The sequence below is a fragment of the Nelumbo lutea genome, chromosome 1, assembly GCF_056320005.1.
Source record: "Nelumbo lutea isolate HS-2025 chromosome 1, American lotus-T2T, whole genome shotgun sequence".
NCBI classification, from domain to species: domain Eukaryota; kingdom Viridiplantae; phylum Streptophyta; class Magnoliopsida; order Proteales; family Nelumbonaceae; genus Nelumbo; species Nelumbo lutea.
In genome coordinates this window covers 147,637,839-147,658,697 of record NC_142684.1, presented here as the reverse complement: position 1 = coordinate 147,658,697, position 20,859 = coordinate 147,637,839, and the positions used below count along the sequence as shown (strand labels likewise).

Genomic DNA, 20,859 nt, shown 5'->3' with positions numbered 1-20,859 from the left:
CGCAGAAATGGCGATGATAATCACACATAAAATCGGTGCCTTGTCTGTGACGCCCGTAGCTTCATCAGAAACCATGAAAGAGTCAGGTGATCAGCCTGCTGCGGTAGTAAGTGCATTGGCTCTCTGGAAGACACCCTCACAGCCTATGAACCTAAGGCCTAGAATTCAGAAACAAGGGCCGGTGGACGGAAGAGAGATGGAGGCCAGCCTGTCAGTGGTGTGTCAGGTGCTTGTGGCGGAGACGACAATGGTGGAGTGCAGAGATGGAGAGGTGGGAGGTGCGCAGGTTAAGGGCGAGAGGAAAATCGTTGAAGAGAGGGAAATACCGCCGGTGAAACTTGGAGATGGAGCGATGGAGGCGCCAAACTCAGGCCTTCGAAAGTTTCCACTTTTCAAGCCTTCAACGTTCAAACTTCGAACGAAAATGAACGGACCAGTGGGCTTGTTCGAACTTTTGGCCTTGTCCACTTTTGGTCCATTCTATGAAAAGACGATTCGTGTTTGGACCGGGCTGAGTTCATATCAATTTTAGGACTGTCCATAACACTTTCAATCAGACGGAATCCAACCTGAAACCGGTCCATTAACACCTCTAGTTGTGCGGAAATTAACCAAACATGATTGAAACCCAAACTCATCATGTGAGATATTTGAATAAGGCACTGAAACATGATTCGGCTCGGGCTTTCTGGCTGGCCCATTCAATTTTGACAAATTCCCAATTCAAGCCCGCCCAATTCGCATCACTAGCCAAAATAAAAAAAAGGCAAGACGAATGATGCTTCTACTGTGGTGACTTTGATGAAGTGACGTGGTGGGTCCACAGTAGCACATCAAAGGCCAAGATTCACCATTTTAATCCTGTACTAAAACCATGTCGTAACAAAAAGTGAATTCATTTGGCCATTATTCAGGGCAGGTCCTGTGCATACCTAACGGTGTAAATCGGATCGTAACATAATGACCACATCGGGAACATCTCCCATATTTACAAGTTTTCATTCATGGGAGATGTTCCAAATGCATGGCCGTAAATGCTGTGAGATGGGCATGAAGAACATTCTGTGTGGAAGAAATTCGGATTCCCTTTCAGAATATGCAATCGTAATCACAATGATGACCATGGCAAAGACATAAGCTTCTTTTAGAAAGGAGGAAATCCTGCATACATAGTAACAAGCCATATTTCAGAAAATATTTAGAATTTTCAATTTTCTGACACTGGTAACGTGGTTTTAGTATCCACCGTGAAAGGATTTCCTTATTTTTAAAAGGAGAAAAAACATAACCAATAAAGTTACTTTCCCCGGAAAGCTACATTTATAAAGCTATTATTTCACTATTCCTGTTATCATAAAATTTCATTCAAGGTCTTTAAGCTCTCCATGTTCAAGCTAAAGAGAACAATAAAACCAGTAAATAAAATACCTTGATGTCCTCCGAATTCACATAAATATGATTGACTCGGAGATAAATATTTGTGGCTGAGTTTGCTCTCACACGCCAATCATTTTTGGACCCAAAAGCCTGTTGCTCATATGGACTTGTGGTGGTGACAATAAGTTCATCACCATGCACATTTGTTGTACTTGTTGTGATAGCTGTAAGCTGGCTTGCTTCTTTTGCCTGCAAATGAAATTCCAGAAGCAACAAATCAGCAAAGCGACGAGCATAGACAATTCTATTCAACCATAGGAGCTAAATATTACCTGCTTCTCAATCTCTGCTGTCTGTTGCCTCTGTTGTGAAGGTGGAGTAATCTCAGCTTCTAGTATTATGTCACGAATCTCAGATTGGGTAAGAGCTGAAGTATTCACATTATTCTTTTTGGCATAATCTGATAGTATAAGATCTCTCAATGCAACCTCAATCTGCATGATAGAAGATCTTTGCAACAAATAAGTAAACATGAACAGAGGCACATTTTTACAATACTAGGATACGGGCAGGTACAGATTTAATTAGGTCTCTCTCAAATATTTTGAAGTTACCTTCATCCATTGATAATAGTTTTGTCGGGCTTCAGTAACATGTTTGCCTTCTCATTGTTTACATGTAGTGCACGCAGAATTAAGATGAGACGAGAGAATGCGGTATATGAGATGCTTTTAAGTTCTTATTTGTTTTCTCGTGTTTTGCAGGTGGTGGAGGCGGTGGCGACGCCAGGCTTCGATTGGGTTCTTGAGAGCTCTACTCCCACACTCCCTCTTTCTGTCCCTTGTGTGTTCTAACTTCTGAGTCTTCTGACCACCCCATTTAAATCAAAGAATCCCACACCTCTTCAATTGATCTTTATCGCTTAATTATCGGCTTCCTTCCTTTTTTTTTTTTTATCTTCCCTTTCTCTCCTCTTTTGGTTTACACTTGTGGTGGTGGAAGCTGCCCTTCGTTCTTTTTCAAAAATTCAGTTGGGTTCTTCTATCTCCGTTTCATCTCAACTACGCGCTCTCTTTGTTGTATGCTTTTCTTTTGTTGAATTGACGCGTCATTTTTTTTTTTATCCAGGTCTGTAAATTTCGTTTCTGGGTTGCAAATTTTCTGAGTTCTGAATCGAGAAAATGGCACAAGGCTATGGAGTTGAGCTCTACTTCGACCCTGCATTGGAAAATCAGGCTTGGAACGTCCTTGCTCGTCGCCAGATCAGTACCCAGCTTATTGAGATGGAACCTCGACCACACATTACTCTTTCCTCTAGCCCTACCCTTGAGCCTCCAAAACTGGAAAATGTCATGAAGAACTCGCTTCGAAGCAATAACCGTTGCCTTTGTCATTTTCTATTATAGTAAGTGCTCCCTTGAGGATAGTTTCATATGTTGAAGACATTATTCTACAGAACTTGTTGGTTCACAAGATGAATAGGATGCTTGATGACTTTGTTTTGTATGTAAGATGGTTCCATTATTATGATACATATAAAATTTGTATTTCTTTTGGGAATTATGTGTTTAATAACTTTGTAAGATCGTTTGTGTACTCATGCATATAAAAATTTGTATTTATTCTCTTTGTTATGTAATATATATTTTTCATAGATTAATTGATTCATTACATTATAGACCCGGATTCGGATCCCACAACTATAGCTTCTATTGTTCTTTTTTTATTTCTCCCACTTCGCTAGTATGTATAATGTAGAGTGCAAAGTCTTATATTTTGTATGTATTTGCTCCGTACATAACTACATATTTGTATTTGTAGTCTCTCCAAAATTGAGCCATATTTGCTGATGATGTACGAAGATTCTAATCCAATTCTTTTTCTGCAACGGCGCTACTCTTCAGACTCTTTGCGGTTTATAACTATTTCTGATAAAAGATTCAAATCAAATGCCTCTTTAGTTTTTGCACAGCCTTTATAGCTCCGGTTCGGGTGCCCAGCTATTTTTTTAACTCGCTTTTATTATTATTTGTTGCTTTGAATACAACAACTTAGAATAAGGCATAAAAAAGAAGACAAAAAAGCGCCTCGACCTTGATCTTATGATGTCTGGGCCCTGGGGGTGTAAATCTATTGCCTTTTCACTTTCAGCCCGGAAAACCTGACCCGGATTATTGGATGGCTTAGATCCACGCTGGTCACTGGGTCTAGGTGCCAACCCAATTTTCAAATCATTTTCCATTCATTTAATTAAAACTAGCAAAAGTATATATGTGTTGCACGTGGCAATATCAAATGATGATGATGATAATAGTTACCAATTAAATGACCTTAATGGTTGAATCATTAATCTATTTAATCAGAAAAATAGATTATGATTAAGACATTAATTCGTTTTTTTTGTATTTTAGCCATTTCTATCTTTATTAACAATAATTCTTATTTTTTAAGCATATTTTTTTTTAATATGAAGAATATATAATATTAATGCATGTTCAAGTTTTTTTATAAAATTTATAAAAAATTATATATTTTTATTTTTTACTATTTAATTTATGAGATAATAAAATTTACTTATTTAGCTAGGGGAAATGCAATTCCAATATATTGTTTGAATATTGGTTTTTAATATTGCGGTCAAATCAATTATATATAATATATATGTTATTTATATTACATTTTTGTAAACTTCTTATACGATGAAAATAGTTGAAAAATACTTACATTTTTTATTTTTCTTTGTTTCAATTATTATATTTTCTTTTCCTTCTAATAATTTATTATTTTTTTAAATTAAATCGAGTGGTATCAGATTTGAATATCCAACATATTGATCGGATTCAAATTTAAATCAATATTTATGAGATTCAATCATATCTTTGGATTAAATTGAATTCAAATACACCTTGGTTCAAATCCGATCCAATCTACTTGCATCCTACCAAATCACTTGCCTACAATGACTTAGCTAATTAAATCACTGAATCATTTGACATGGTCAATGGGACCATGTGTTAGACATTAATGTTTTTTATTTTTATCCTAAATTTTATCCCATTTCTATCATTATAGAATGTACATAAAATTATCTACAAATTTTTATATTTTCTATAATTTTATGTATTTTATTATTTAATAATAACATCATGTGTTGATCCATTTGATATGGATAGTTGAACCACTAACCCACCACTTAAATGGTAAAACCATTTTTTTCTTTTTCGATTGATTTTAAATCATGTATTACATTTTCATCATCAATAAAGTAATTCTTATTTCTGTTAGACAGTTTTGTATGCCCTTAGCTCCAATAAGTTTTGATGTACTTTTGACATTTAGTGTAAATGAATAAAGTGCATGTTTGATTCATGTTGTGTGGTATGTTTCTGTGTAAGACCCTTAAGCTAGACACTTAATGAGACTCGTGTTAGTTTAGAATGTTCACAGCCGTTGGATAAGTCTGAGGAGATTTATCTTGCCAAGGCTAACATTGGTGTGCTGCCAAGTGTTGGGGTGGCCTGTCTCATCTGCTAGGGTGAGACCCAAAGCACATGCGGTGTAGGATTACTTGAATCTTTGACCGGACTAGATTTCCAGTATTGCCCTGGAACTTGGTGATTGATGGGCAAAACTAGAAAGTTACACCTGACCCCTAGACTCGATTATGATACTGCACTGGGTGTTGGATTGGGTTGTCTTTGATATGCTAATCAGTGAGATCCTTAGCGGGGGTCAAAACCTGGGTATGTTGGGATAGTCTGAGAATTCATCTGAGGGGGTGATCATAGTGACAAGATCAGCCCCTTTGTCGGACAAAGGTAATGATCGGGGATGCACTATCTCTGATGGAAACAAAAAAACTGTCGGCAACTGATTTCAATCGTTGGAATTTTGTTTTGCAAAATTTATATATAAGATATATAGATATACACGATTTTAAAATGTTTGCAAATTGTTTTAATTCCTGGAATCCATGTGAGCAAAGGGTGTAGCACTGTTCTTTGCAGCCGAGGGAGAGGTCCTCTCTTGTTGGGCAGCCTTTGGTCATTATGGGCTGAGAGGTTAAGTGTAATGCCATTTAGGGTTATACCTGATGGGCTAATCTTGCATCTGCCCACAGTCCCTGGGTTTTTATAAGATGGCTTGACCCAATGACCAGTTAGTGTAAGTGTTGGGCCCATAGAGTCCATGTGATGGGCTCAAGGGGTTCACTGGGCTTTCCAGTGAATTCGGGTAGGCCTTGTAACAAGGGCTGGGCTGAACCCATGTGGCTGATATGTAGATCAATGCTTGGGTCCCATGCCATACAAAGAAGCCCAACTGGGCAACAGTTTGGAAGCCTATTGAGCACTTAATACATATTGGGCCTAAAGTCCATTTCGAACTGGGTGATTTAATTATCCACTTAAAGGGACGGATCTGAGATTCAAATAAATATTTGAATTTGGTGATCTTCTGATAAGATCAGGAGTGGGCTGACCTAATCTGTAGATAGGGTTAAGATAATTTTCCTATCCAAATACAAATTAGGATTAGAATAACTCCTAATAGGATTAGGAGGTTTCTTAATCACTAAGAAAGAGGAGAAACCCTAGTCTTGAATTACTAGAATTCGAACCAAGGGTTTTGCAGACACTCCTCTAGCAATTTGAGATTGGATCTCAGAAGCCCTAGAGAGAAGGAAAGGAAATACGCCGACTTCAGCGCTAGAGTTCTCCTCCAGCCACCACCATTCACTGCCTTGTTCGATCTCTCTGAGAGGAAAAGATCAAGAAGGTGTTCTTGATATCGTCTTAGCTGAAAGGCTGATTGTGTACGATTCTCTTCACTTCCATCAAATTCTTGTGAAGAATTTGGTTCGTAGGACGAACACTACTGGTTCTGTTCTAGTATCACTGTGTCATTTTTAGTGGGAGCAGATCTTGGGAGTATTAGTTGGGTGTGAACACTGACGTTGGGAGATACCGATTCTCCGTATCAGGTATAACACTTCCCTTTCTCTTTGGTTCAGATCTGCATCGGTTTTGGTTCGATTAGATCCTTTAATATTGTATTCTAAAATCAGGGAATATGATTCCAATTGGAAGGGAGGAGAGAAATTTTTGAAATTCGCCCACCCTATTCCACTGCATTTTTGGTGTCCATACGGTGGATCTCTCCCTCCTTTCAATTTCCACATTTATTTTTGCACGTGGAAATTCCAAATGATGATGATGATGATAATCATTAACCAAAGGACCTTATTGGTTGAACCACTAACATATTTAATTAGGAAAATAGAATATGATTAAGATATTAATTCATTTTTTCTTTGTATTTTAGCTATTTCTATCTTTACTAACATTAATTTTCATTTTTTTCAAACATATTTTTGCTTAAAACGAAGAATATATAATATTAATATATGTTCAATTTTTTTTTTATAAAATTTATAAAAAGTTCCATATTTTTATTTTTTATTATTTAATTTATGTGGTAATAAGAAATACTTATTTACCTATAGGAAATGCAATTCCAATATATTGTTTGAACATTGGTGTTTAATATTATGATCAAATCAATTATTTATATATAGTATATATATTATTTATATATAGCATATATGTTATTTATTGTTTATTTATAATTATATTATTTATATTGCATTTTTGTAAACTTTTTATATGATTGAAATAGTTGAAAAATACTTATATTTTTTTTTTGTTTTTTTATTTCAACTGTTATATTTTTTTCTTTTAATAATTTATTACTTTTTTGAAAAATTAAATCGGATCGTATTAGATTCGAATATGTGACATCTTAATCAAATTCAGATTCGAATCAATATTTATGAGATCTGGTCGAATCTTTGGATCAGATCAGATTTGAATATACCCTAATTCAAATATGATCTAATATGTTTGCATCCCTACCAAACCACTTGCCTACGATAACTTATAATTAAATTATTGAAACATTTGACATAGTTAGTCGGGTCATGTGTTAGACATTAATGCTCTTTATTTTTTATCCTAATTTTTATCCCATTTCTATCATTAATGAAAACAATTATCATTAATCATACTTTTTATATGATGAATATATAATATTATAGAATGTATCCAAAATTATCAATAAATTTGTACATTTTCTAAAATTTTACGTATTCTATTATTTAATATTAACATCCATTAGACATGGATAGTTTAACCAATAACCCATCACTTGGATGGAAAAACCATTTTTCTTTTTCAGTTGATTTTAAATCATGTATTCCATTTTCATCATTGATAAAAGTAATCCATATTTTCACATTTATTTTTGTTTAATATGGTGAATATATAACAATAGAATTGTATCAAAATGCTTTATACAAAGCTTATATTTTTATTTGAGTTTATGTATGTATGTAAAATTGGACACATCACCGATTGACCCATTTGACTTAGAATGTTAGATCATTGACCTACCTAACATCTAGATATGGAAATGGTTTCATTTTCAAATTGGTTTTAAAATTTATATTTCATTTATGTCATTGATAAAATAATTATTATTTATCATACTTATTTTTATTTTTATTATTAGTATATAATATTATGGATATGCCCAAAATCGTTTCATATTTTTTGTACTATTCTATTTTAAAAAAAAATTATTTTTAATTATACATTATGGGCTAACCTATTTGACTTGAAAGGTTGAACCACTGACCCACCTCTAGATAGAAAGATGGTTTAAAATTTCCCATCAGTTTTAAGTTGTATATTTGATGTCCATCATTAATAAAATTATGTCTGTTTTATCATAGTTATTTTTTAATATGATAAATATATAATAATAGAAATGTGTCCATTTTTTTTTCAAAATTTCTTTTTCTTTTCTATATTTTTTGTATTTCTTATATTTCTAAATTTGTATTATTTATTTATGATATCATGAAATTATACATTTGACCCAAATTGTTGAAGTACTTCCCATGACGCAGGTGAAAAATATGATTTCATTTCTAGATTTATTTTAAAAATATAAAATTTTGTTCTATTAATAATTATTGTGTATGGATTTATTAGTGGTATTTAATGATGATAAACAAATGTATTTCTTATATTTTTAAATTTGTATTATTTATTTATGACACCATGAAGTTATCCATTTCACCCAAATGGTTGAACTACTTACCCACCACGTAGATGAAAAATATGATTTCATTTCTATGTTTATTTTAAAAATATAAAATTTTATTCTATTAATAATTATTGTGTATAGATTTATTAGTAGAATTTAATGATGATAAACAAAAATATAATTGTTGGATTCAATGAGAGAGAATGTGATTTATTTAATGACTTAAATGTGAGACTTAATGAGAGGTAATTGAAAGTAATTAATACTATTCAAAAGAAAGGGTATTTCAGTAAAGAAAAATTTTAAAAGTCAATACCTCTTCATTCACACTTTTATAACTAGTGCATCTATCTATCTATCCATCTCTATATATAATATTTTAATATTTTTAGTTTAATTTATTGATTCATCCGATTCGAATCTGATACGAATCCCATCCTACGGATAATCTCCAACTCGAATTCGAATATAAACAACTCCAATTTCCAATTTGGATCTTAGTTTGTTGCTTTATGTTTGGTTTCCTGATTTGTTTGGTGCGTAATCTATTTGTTTGTTTGTTTGTTTTTTTTTTGTTTTTTTATTGTTTTTTTTTTCTGGAATGAATCTAATCTTTTCACCGCCCCAAAAGAAATAGAAAGAACAATAAACAAATTAATAATAGATAATTGAAAAAAAGCGAAACAGTAAGAGCAGTAGGACCGATCACCTTTAATTATCCATCCAGGTCACACAAATTTAAGAAATGATCAGAACTAAATGGGAATTTCTATACAATTACAAGAGCTGTAATCAGCCAGAAGTGAGAAGATATCTCACACAGAGAAATGATCCTCTGGGATGCTTTCTAAACTTGGCCTCCAAGCACTGTTATCGTCGTCTCTGACTCTGACAAGGGCAACCCTCCTTCTGCTTCTCAGCTTCAACAAATTTAGCAACTGTTCCGCCGAGAAGTGTTTGCATTCTTTCTTGTAGCTCAGAAGTTGATTCAACTCTTGTTGGGTCACCACAAGTTTAAACCTCACTACCCCACTGGATCTGGACTTGGCGGCGTCACCTCTGCTCTCTTCATCGACGACCACCGTCTTGTTGGCGCTCTTGAACCTCGCACCGACGGCACCGTCCGGACCTTCCTTCGGCCTCACGGACTGCGATGACTCTGCCGGTGTAGGCGTCTGGATCTCTCCGCCTGCTACAACTTTGTTGGGTTTCAAGCAGTTCCACATTGTTCCTTGATACGAGAACAATTGAAAGGCTTATTAGTTATTATAAATAATTAGAAGGGTTGGGACGTGAGAGAGCACATGACATGCCGGCTCTGATGCAGACCACTGGGCCTTACAAGAATAGGTACATGACATTCTTTTTGAAGCTTACTTGAACGTGGGCCAATTTGCCAGCCCATCAAAAATGAATGCATTGATTTTCAACGTAAGCGTACTATATATGATAAATTTGTTTACAATCCTTTTACTATTTACAGGGCCCACTCCACTCCACCCCAGCCCATCACATTCACCTTAGACATCATCTGCGTTACTAGTCAATTCCATACAGATGCAATTCTTTAGACCACTCATTCGGCGCCCCCATGCTTATCTTGATGATCTAGGCTTTCGATGGTCATGATGTTGCTGTTAACCTGCAGGTGGGTCCCACCATAGTTTTTTTTTTTTTTTTTTTTTTTTCTTTTCTTTTTAGCTTAGACTAGATGGTCCCATGATAGTTACTATATAGATCATTAATCAACAACCCAAATTTGCTTCAAAGTTGAAATAGTTAGCTTGCTTGGTGTATATTATAAAAATGTTAGGATTTGGAGTTAGGTTTGACATGATGATCTATCATCTATTTGAAAATTGAGAGGAATTAACCATGAGTAACAATTATAACACCTAACTTGTGATTGTGGGCTATTAATGCAGCTGAGTTTTCCTGGACCATCTGATCATCAATTGGAGCTAATTATTCAGCTATGAACTAAAGCTTCCAGTGGTCAGCAACTTTCAATAAACATTTCATTCTAATGGATGACTAATTAAGAGAGAGAGAGACTTTTGATTATTGCTGCATATATATGCGTAAGACTGAAACGAAGTTAATTGGATCTATCTGGGTTTTTCACATTTTCAGTCAGAGAAATAAGCTAATGGAGTGGAGAAAAGGTTTACGTTTCCCCATGTGACATGTGATGTGGCTGGAATTCATGCATCGTCGTTTGGGGTTGGAGTTAGGTCTCTGTCCCTTGCATTACTCAAAAGGGTGAGTCGTTGAAAATGGAGGAGGGGGATGAGTTACATATTGGGAGCCTCTGCCACATGGTATTAGGTTATCTTCATTGTTTCTTACCAAATCGTGTACGTGCTCTGTTTGCATGTGGAGGGTCCATTAAGTCTTGCCCCCTCCAAATTTTATTTGTCTAGTCCCTACTGTTATATAGACTCTTAACATATTTGGGCTTCTCTTTGGATTGATCTTGCGTTCACTTTTTTCTTCCAAAACCAGCTGTAGACATGTGGATTACTTTTTCTTCACTCAACTATCAAATACGTTGATCAATTACAGAAAAGAAATAAAAAGGGAAATATATAGATCTAGTAATTAAATTATCCTGTGTGCTAAGTGTTGAGTTCTCTTCTTGTAACAAGTCTGTAGGTGTGTCTGTCGGTGCCTAGTATGTTTTGTGTTGTTAGTGTGTTGTATGTTAGGTTCTGTGGTTGTTCACACTTTGTTGTTGGTTTTGTGTCTCTTCTATGTTTGTTGGTCTGGTCTGTCTGTGTTGTTTCTTCTTTTCTCCAGCCCGGCCGGTTTAATTCAAGGGGACCCATGTAAGATTATACACCTCACCACCCATGTATCAGATTGGATCGATCATCATCACCATCCCTTAAATAGATTGTCTGTCCTCCTTGCTCTTCTGTGCCACACCCACACGGCAAATCAAGATTTAAGAGGCTAGAGTAAAGGTGGTGAGCTGACCTTTTCAGAACCTTGCTTTCTTCTTTTTCTATCTTTCTGTACTCTCATCTTTTTTTTTTTCTCAGTCGCAACGGTTTGAAATATTGATTTCTGGAGGCGGGTCATCCAAACTTGCTGTCCTTGTGAGTTTTTTTTAGTCCATGGTGGTTGGACCTTTGTGATTAATGCAATTAATTATTAGGCGTGAATCCATCCATGCATGTGCATGGTGAAGCCACAGTTTCTCTGATTGTTTAAGATAAGTTATTAACGGCAGAGTGAAAGTCTAGTATCAAAAAGCCCATATAAACATTAAAAAAAAAAAACAAAGTTCTCTAATTCCATGTTTGGGAGTGTTTATGTTACAAATAAGTGTTTAAAAACAACTGTTTATTGGAATAAGTATTTATTTGCATTTGACATTCAACTTTTTTAAATTTGTGACTGTTTTGTCCTTCATTTTTTTTTTTAAATTTTATGAAAGTACTTTTATAATAAAGTATTTTTTATGAAAGCACTATTACAAAAGTACTTTTACGAAAGTATTTTTATAAAAATATTTTTATTAAAGCACTTTTATGAAAGCATTTTAACAAAAATACTTTTATGAAAATACTTTCTGATGAAGGGTGATTTGGCCCGACCTAATAAAAAGGGGACACGTGGATACGACCTAACCAAGATATGACAACTCAGCCTGACAAGTTCAGTTTGCAACAATTGAGCTCGCGTATTCAGTCACCTCGGCACAAAGGCCACCTCAGCTTAAGCTCACCTCGGAGCAGGACCACCTCGGTGCAAGTCTCACCTCGGAATCGAGGCACCTCAGTATTCAAGCCAGTTCGGAACTAAAAGACCGAGGTACCAGTTTGGAACCAACAACTCGAATCGCCACTGACTCCCGTGCAACCAACTCCAAAGGTTTCTCCAACGAATCCTGAATCCCTCGAGATCATGATAAGTTAACAGACCCCGACTTTTCCGGGATCACGATAAGGACTTATCCTGACTCCGCCGGAATCGGAAGTGGAACGAGATATGCCTTACCTGTATACTGCTCCTTCGAAAGCGGAGCGAACTCTATCTCCACATCCCGGATATCCCAGAACTCTTTCGTGTGCCCCACAACTACTCAACTATATAAAGGCTCCAACCCCGATGGCACGAGGTACGCGTGATTTTTCTGCTCTCTTGCTCTCTAGCTCTCTACACTCTCAAAGCTCTTCAGCTCGCTTCAGATTACTAACTTAAGCATCAGAGCGATCTCATCGGGTTAGCCACCCCGGGTTCTCTGATCTTGTCTTGTTGATTCACCTATCTCGTCGTCCGATTGGAAGCTAGATCACCCTCTAGTAGGGAGTAGTCAGATTGAGCTACATCACTTTTATAAAATTATTTTTATAAAATTCTACTAGGAGTATTTTTATAAGTGGTATTTTAAAATTCAACTAAGGATAACTTTGGAAGAAAAAAATTGAATAAATGCTTATTGTATAAGCACTTAAAAAGAGCTGGATTTTTTAAGCACTCTCAAACATGCCCTAAATATTTTTAAAATAAGCACTACTTAGAGGAAAACGCGTAAGAAGAATGGAAACTTTCCCCAAAGTGGAAAAGTTTATTATTCAGTTAGATCTGAGGTAGAGAGGGCATAAGTAGAGTATTTTGCCATGTGTCACTATAGAAATCCTGGATTTTGGGTTCTTGCCCTTCATGAGATTTGCACATGAACATGAATTTAACTACAACCCACTTCTAGAAGCCTCTCTTACCTTAGGTATATGTTTGGCATCAATGCTGCAGATACGTTGCTGATATGTAGGATGGAAGCACCATTTTCTGACATTTTTTTTTGTTTGGAAACGTTGTTGCTAGATAGGACTTTTCCTGGAGCAACAATAACATTTTCTATTTGGTACCAGTGCTTCGTATCTGTTTTCAGTACTGGTACCCATTATAGAAAGTCCACGTCACTACCATTGTCCTCGTTGACATCAAAGAGCTCCAATTTGAGAAAACGTCAAATTTGACATTGCTCCAAACCACGCCTTCTCAATTTCTAAGGCATGGCTTAAAATACCATTTTTTATGGAAAAGCGGTTTCAAACACCATTTTTTTTTGACATGGCACTAGTGTATCACCATTTTTTGGAGCAATGGCATCCATGCCAAACAGACACTAAGTGTTTCGTTGAGGTGTTTATATGCTACTTTGTCGTCGAAGGCTTCTTGTGGATATGTTGTGCTATACTGCAATGCAGCACTTAGGAAGGGCATCGTTGCAGCGTGGAAAACTTATGCTAAGATGTATTGAATCCCAAAATAGTGGTGCGATTCATTAACCAGAATTGGTTGTGCTAGCTAAATGCTGTGATATGATTGTTGAATTTATGGGTTATTATGGAACTGCTTTGTGAAGGTTTTATGTTGTCTTGTGGCACAAGTGTGATGTGGACACGTGTTTGAATGTTTTTAGCACAATTTTTGTACAGGTGGGGGATTTAGGCTGCGTTTGGCATTCCTTATTTTAAGGATTTATTTTCTTTTTATGGTTGAAATGCCTCTATAAACATTAAGGGTCCATTTAGCAAGTTTTTTTAGGAAGATCTTTTGGTAGTTTTGATAGTTAAAAGATGTATTGAGCTTTTGCATGAAGATTTGAGCATTTCGAAGCTATTTTGGCTATCGCACATCTTTTTGTGCATCTTTTCTTGTCTTTCCGCACAAGAATAAAGCGAGAAAGACATGAAAAGCTCCATTTGGAACTTCCTGAAATCAGTTCAAAATGGGCTTCTTGTGTCTTTTCGATGCACCAACTTTTGGCGGCTAAATACGTTATGAGCCAAATGGAAAAAGGCCACGACACGATCTACCTGGTTTGTAAACAGCCGAAAGACCGCATAGAAAGACATGCCAAACGGAGCTTAAATTAGTTTTTAACTGTAAAAGGCATGGTTTTTAAAATTGGACTAGACCAGACGGTTGGACCAGAAAAACCAATAACCGTTCAGCCCCTCGGGTCCGGTTATACTTTAAACCGTTAAGGTCTAGATAACCATTGAAAAGGTAAAAAAACCGCTGACTGGTGTGTCCGAAAGTGTGTCGTTAAACACTCTGGAGCACCAATTTAAACATTTATAATTATATTCTGATTCTCAAACAACTACTAACGTAGTAAATGGGTGAGAATGGGTTGTATCCACAGGGGAGTGAGGGAAAAATTAACATTTTCTTATATCCGGACAAGATAACACAAAGGGGAGTTGCAGAAATATAAAATTAATTAAAAGAAAAAAATGGAATTCATTAAAACCAAATTCGAACAGTACTAAGAATAGCAAGTGCATAAAAATAAATAGCAGAAACAAAATAAAAATGTTTGAGAATTCGATTAGAGGTAGTAGTTTCTGGATCTCTCCTTCCACCCTCGAACTTCTCGAGCTAGGCCTTCCGTCTTACCTGGCTGAATTTCAGATTTGTAGAAGAGAATTAAAGCATAAATTAAATCTAATAAAAGTAAATTTTCTTGAAGGAAAAATAAACTGAAATTAAAGAACAAAAAGTAATTCTAAAACTGAAGAAAATATGGTTGGGATTCAAATCCAGAGGTGGCAGTAATGGTATTGGCGAACTGTAAGTAGGAACCCCTCCTCTTGCCTGGGCGTCCTCCTCTTCCTCTACCCTTGAACTTCTCAAAATCAACTTTCCTTCTTACTTGGGTGAGTTGACCAACCCCTTCTACAGGGCCCCTGTGACCCTTTTTATAGAGAAGGGTGGACACAATTGAAAATAGGGAGAAAGATGGGGGCGGCAACTGAAATTTAGCAAAGTTAGGGATGCCCTAGGGTTTTTAATGGATGGCTAAGATGGTTTTGGGGTGATCCTATAGCTAAAAATGGAAGGAGATGGCACCCAATATTATGTAGGGCTGAGATTTGGGTGCTTAGAAATGGAGGGTGTAGATTAGAACATCTAGGGTTGAAGGGTTAAGATTAAAAGAATATGTGGTGCCCTAGATTGAATGGTTGGGAAATAGGATGGAGGGAGTGGCTGAGATTTAATGGTGAGGAGCTGAATGGGGAGGTTCAGTAGAATAAGTGGCACCCTAGGGTTTAGAAGCTACAAAGGAGAGCCCAAAAATGGATGGTGGAGATTAGAACGAGTGGATGATGAAGATTTCACATCTAGGGTGGTTAGGGTTAGATAAGGAGGAAAATATTAGGTTAAAAAGGCTCCATAGGGTTTGCTAATGAGAGGGGAGCATGATAATACAATAGGATGGGCGCCAATTGGGTTTAGCAGATAGAAGGCGCTTTCCTGTTCTCAGTTCTTTACAAAAACACCCCCTCTCTTAGTTGGATTTCGCACCAGCTTCCCAAAAACTCCATTTCATCCATGAAAACTTCCCAGTTTTCTACATAATTTGCACAAAGACCCTCAGAGGTCACATAACATATTTTAATTGGGAAAATGGTGCACTTTGACTACTCTAAGGCCGAAAATACCCATGAATTGATGCCCTTAAGGCATCAAAATGCAGGATTATCACACCCCCCCAACTTAAACATTGCTAGTCCCTTAGAAATGTAGCCTTAAAATTATACTGAGTATATAGATATTTTCCATTATAATGTCATCCATAACAGAATTAATCAAGCATCCTGATTCCATCATTATCAAATTCTGTATAGATCGGTGTTGGGCTTTAGGGGTAAAACTATCTTATTTTGAATATTACCAAAACATGGCTTAAAAATCTTATTTACCCTTCCATTTGCAAATTGTCTTGATAAGATTAGATTAATTTTAAAATCTAACATGTATTATTCTTATTATTTCTAATAGTGGATTTCTACCATTGAACTTATTTTTATTGTTACCTTTCACCATTTTACGCAAATCTCGGCACTTGACTTAGGTGAAGAGACCTGGTTACTAAGTGTTACGTAAGTTTCTTTGGCATTCTCTTTTCTGTTTGACGCGAACCGCGAGATTTGACTTAGGTGAAGAGACCCGGTTACTAAGTCTAGGGTGTCCATTGACCTTTTATTTTTATTTTTTTTTGCAACACTGTTCAAGGTAGTTCACTATCTCTTAACAATTTGAAGAATTTTGTCTAATTTCCCAATCTTTTTCTTCCTATCTTGATAGGGGCAAACTTGAGAGTATTTTTTAATTTCTAAACAGTTTCGACAATATTAAAAAAAACCAATTTTTGACTCCTATCACTTGCTACCAATTTCTATAGAATTCAATATTCTTTTATCAATTTCCTTAACTTTTTCTGTTTGGGAATCTCTTTTAATGGAAAATTTTAAAAATTTCAGTGAAATTTTAATTTTTCATGTTTAAAGGCTTAGTTTCACAATTTTTTTTTTCTCTCTTTCCTCACCCCCCAACTTAAATGCCATTGTCCCTAATGGTATGACTAGAATGATGCAAAGAAGATTTGGGCCAAAGGGAACAACTAGTCGGGTTTTCCTGAAGGGTTCAAGGTATGCCACTTGGTCTTGAATTAAGAAAAAAAAACTCTAATCCTAAAATTAATTGAAAAAAATTACGATGGGTTGCCTCCCAACCAACGCTAAGTTTAACGTCTTCAGCCGGACACATTCACACATTGTTCCCATCTATACTCCCCAACTCACTTTCATCTTCCAATAGACAGGGTTCAGATTGGGCTAACAACAGGGTAGACAGGGCTTTTAAAAGATCATCAACTATATCCACCTTGCACTCATCTTCCCCTAGGTTTGAATGTTAGACAGTCTTGTATGCCCTTAGCTTCAATCGGATTCGATGTACTTTTGTTATTTAGTGGAAATAAATTAAAGTGCATGTTTGATTCATGTTGTTTGGTATAATTCTATGTAAGACCCTAAAATTGGACACTTATAGAAACTTGTGTTAGTTTTAAATGTTCACAGCCATTGGATAAGTCTGGGGAGATTTATCTTGCCAAGGCTGATACTGGTGTGCCACCAAGTGTTGGGATGCTTGTTTCGGCCATCAGGGTAAGACCCAAGGCACATGCAGTATGGGATTGCTTGAACCCTTGAACTAGACCAGATTTCCAGTATTGCTCTAGACCTTGGAGACAGATGGGCAAAACTGGAAAGTTACACCTGACCCCTAGATTCTATTATGACACATCACTAGGTGTCAGATTGGGCTGTCTTTGATGTGTCAATCAGTGAGATCCTTAGTGGGGGTCAAAACCTGGACATGTTGGGGAAGTCTGAGAATTCATCTGAGTGAGTGGTCATAGTGACAGGATCAGCCCCTTTTTCGGACAATGGTAATGATCGGTAATGCACTCTCTCTGATGGAAACCAAATTGCCGACAGTTGATTTCAATCGTTGGAATTTTGTTTTGCAAAATAAGATATATATATATATATATATATATATATATATATATATATATGTATATGTACGCTTTCAAAAGATTTGCAAAAGGTTTTAATTCCCAGGATCCATGTGAGTAGAGAGTGCGGCACTGTTCCTTGCAGCCGAGAGAGGGGTCTTCTCTTGTCGGGCAGTGCTTGATTATTAAGGGCTGAGAGGTTAAGTGTAAGAGCATTTAGGATAATACCTGATGGGCTAATCTTGCACCTGCCCACAGTCCCTGGGTTTTTATAAGATGGCTTGGCCCAGGGACCACTTAATGTAAGTGTTGGGCCCATAGGGTCCATGTGATGGGCTCAAGGGGGTCACTGAGTCTTTCAGTGAATTCGGCTGGGCCTTGTAATAAAGGCTGGGCTGAACGCATGTGGCTGGTGTGTAGATCAATGCTTGGGTCCCACGTCATAAAAAGAAGCCCAACTGGGCAGCATGTTGGAAACTAGTTAAACACTGAACACTTAATGGGCCAAAAGCCCATTTCGAACTGGGCTGATATGATCACCAGTTCATAGGGCGAATCTGAGATTAGTGTTAGTAAAAGGATTGAGCCTTTGACCTTATCCACTCTAAGAGACCAAATTCAAATTAGATTTGAATCTGGTAACCTCCTGATAAGATCAAGAGTTAACTAACTTAATCTGCAGATAGGATTGAGATTAACCTCTATCCAAATACTGATTTGGATTGGGATAACTCCAAAATTATTGGGAGGTTTCTTAATCAAGAAGAAAGAGGAGAAAACCCTAGCAGAAATATCATATTTCGAACTAGGGGGTTTTGAGTAAGCAAGAAACACATCCTGCAATCTGACATTTGATCTCTCACAGACTCCAGAGAGAAGAGACAATTCTGCCCTCTTCGTCCCTGGACTTCTCCTCCTTCAGCCGCCGCCACTACTCGTTGGAAGATTGGATCTTTGCAGCAACAGGAAGTCAAGAAAGCAGTTCTTGACAATAGTCTTGCAAGAAAGACACTAGGATTTGGTGTTCAAGGTTTCCAGAGGGTTATTGTGAAGAATCCAGTGTGTAGGACACATTCTGCTGGTTCCGTTCCATCCACAACTGTGTCATCTTCAGCAGGAGCGGATCTTGGTTACTTCTTTGGGTGTGAACACCAACTTTGGGAGATATTATTTCTCCGGATTAGGTATAATCCTTCTTGTTTCCTTTTGGTTCAGATCTGGTTTGTTTATGGTTCAAGTAGGATCCTTGAATAATGTATTCTAAATTTAGGGAATATGATTACCAATTGGAAGAAGGTAGGAATTTTTTTTTGAAATTCGCCCCCCATTCCGCACCTTTCTTGGCGTCCATTAGATGGATCCTACCATTCTTTCAGTGGTATCAGAGCCACAGGTTCGAATCTTGAACCAAAAGAAAATTTGATTTGACCCTGCGCAGATGAACAGAAAATGTTCTGCCATGATCTGCGCAGATTGCTTTCCTTTTTTTTTCAAGAAATGGTTTCTTGTTAAGGGCGTTTGATCTGAAATTAATTTTGTTAAATCCAAAAATTTATTTAAAATTGTTCTTTATTTATTTTTGATTTAATGGACTGTTCGAACCTGGAGATCGCAGTGCAGATTTGGCGTAGATAGTCTGTGCATCCTTTTTTCTTCCTTTTATTATTATTCGGTCTGTAAATAATTTTTTTTTTATTTTTCTAGACTGAATGTATAGGATTTGATCAAGAATGTAATTAATTATTAGAAATAGGATTTTTATTTTTTATTTATTTTTTTGATTAAAGAAGAAGGAAGAAGATGGCGGCGCTAGAGATTTGCAGATGGAGAAATCACATACTGCGATTTACAGTTTATGAAACTGTAACTTTTGTGATTAACCTCTGTTTTGCAGATAGTACGAACAATCCATATTTTTGATTTGTGATTGTCTAAAATAAAAAAATTATTAATTTCAGATCTCTCTTGAATTGGACCAAAATTGTTTGGATCGAATATGAGATTCGAAGGGGGCTGTTTTTCAGTCCATATTTCTCACACTGATTATTCCAAATCTGATGTTCAATTACAGGGATTAATTCGGCCCACCTGTAAAGCCCAGTTTTAAAGGGTTAAAACTGCAAAAGCCCAATGTTGTGAGAAAAGTTGTATGGGCCGAACTACTAACTGCAATTCAGCCCATACACCTAGTAAACAATAATTGTTAATGCTTTAAGTTTTAAATGGGCTATTCGATGGGCTTTATAGCAGTTAATTGATTGGATCAATTCTTCCTTTACATGTGATGTTTGGATGCTTTATGTGCTGCGACCATGGGCCATAAGCACTTGGCCCATGTTAATTCGTTAGTGGCTCTTGCGCACACCATGGCTGAATGCGCATCATTGCCATGGTGTCCCTTAAGGTCATTGGATGACCCCTCTCTACTTGGTGGGCCCCACAACCCTGAAAAGGGATGTGTACGGAACCCCTAGCCGATTGAGGCCCACCAGAAATCTAGCTTTATGAAAGCCAGTGGGAGCCACTTTGGTTTGACCTAAATTAGAACTAGGGCGTAATTTTGTTCCCTCCAAGCAAATATGAGTGCGTGTGATAGGGAGATCCATTTGATGGACTCTCTAAAGGCCTTCCGTCATTAACACAATGATGGGTCCATCAGTAATGAGGAAACACACCATAAAATTGGGCTATCCATTTGCTGTTGGATCTATTAGAGTGTTTCATTAGATGATAGGGGCGTCATAGACCGATGTGGGAGGGGCTTCACCAGAAAATGGGAACTCTCTCACGGTACCTTGGCGTCACCTGAATATGATGGGTGTGCACTCACTGGACAGAAAGGTTTACCTGAAAACGGCTCTGAACCTTGTCTGACAGAGGCAAAAGGGAAACTCATCTGATGAGTGGATATGATCCGTCACAGAAAGGTGGTGGGGTTATGCAGCTGAAACAGTTGGCTTCACGCACCCTATGTGATTTCCCACATTTTCAGAGACATTCTGTCATCTCCGTCACTGAGAAGGGAGGGAAAATCTCAGAGATGAATAAAT

General features: G+C 36.7%; 2 long non-coding RNA genes across 3 annotated transcripts; both read left to right on the top strand.

The window, feature by feature from the left end:
• The first annotated feature begins 1,385 nt into the window (after positions 1-1,385).
• LOC148878240 (uncharacterized) lies at positions 1,386-3,074 on the top strand. Its single transcript, XR_016105076.1, has 3 exons — positions 1,386-1,797; positions 2,142-2,407; positions 2,506-3,074. It is a non-coding gene; the product is annotated as an uncharacterized LOC148878240 (long non-coding RNA).
• A 5,995-nt stretch (positions 3,075-9,069) lies between these two features.
• Positions 9,070-13,933, top strand: LOC148878239 (uncharacterized). Of its 2 annotated transcripts, XR_016101093.1 has the most exons (5): positions 9,070-9,834; positions 9,968-10,132; positions 10,410-11,450; positions 11,529-11,585; positions 12,071-13,933. It is a non-coding gene; the product is annotated as an uncharacterized LOC148878239 (long non-coding RNA). The 2 variants fall into 2 exon arrangements; XR_016101092.1 differs by lacking the exon at positions 12,071-13,933 and having other exon boundaries at positions 10,410-11,651.
• The last annotated feature ends 6,926 nt before the right edge of the window (positions 13,934-20,859 follow it).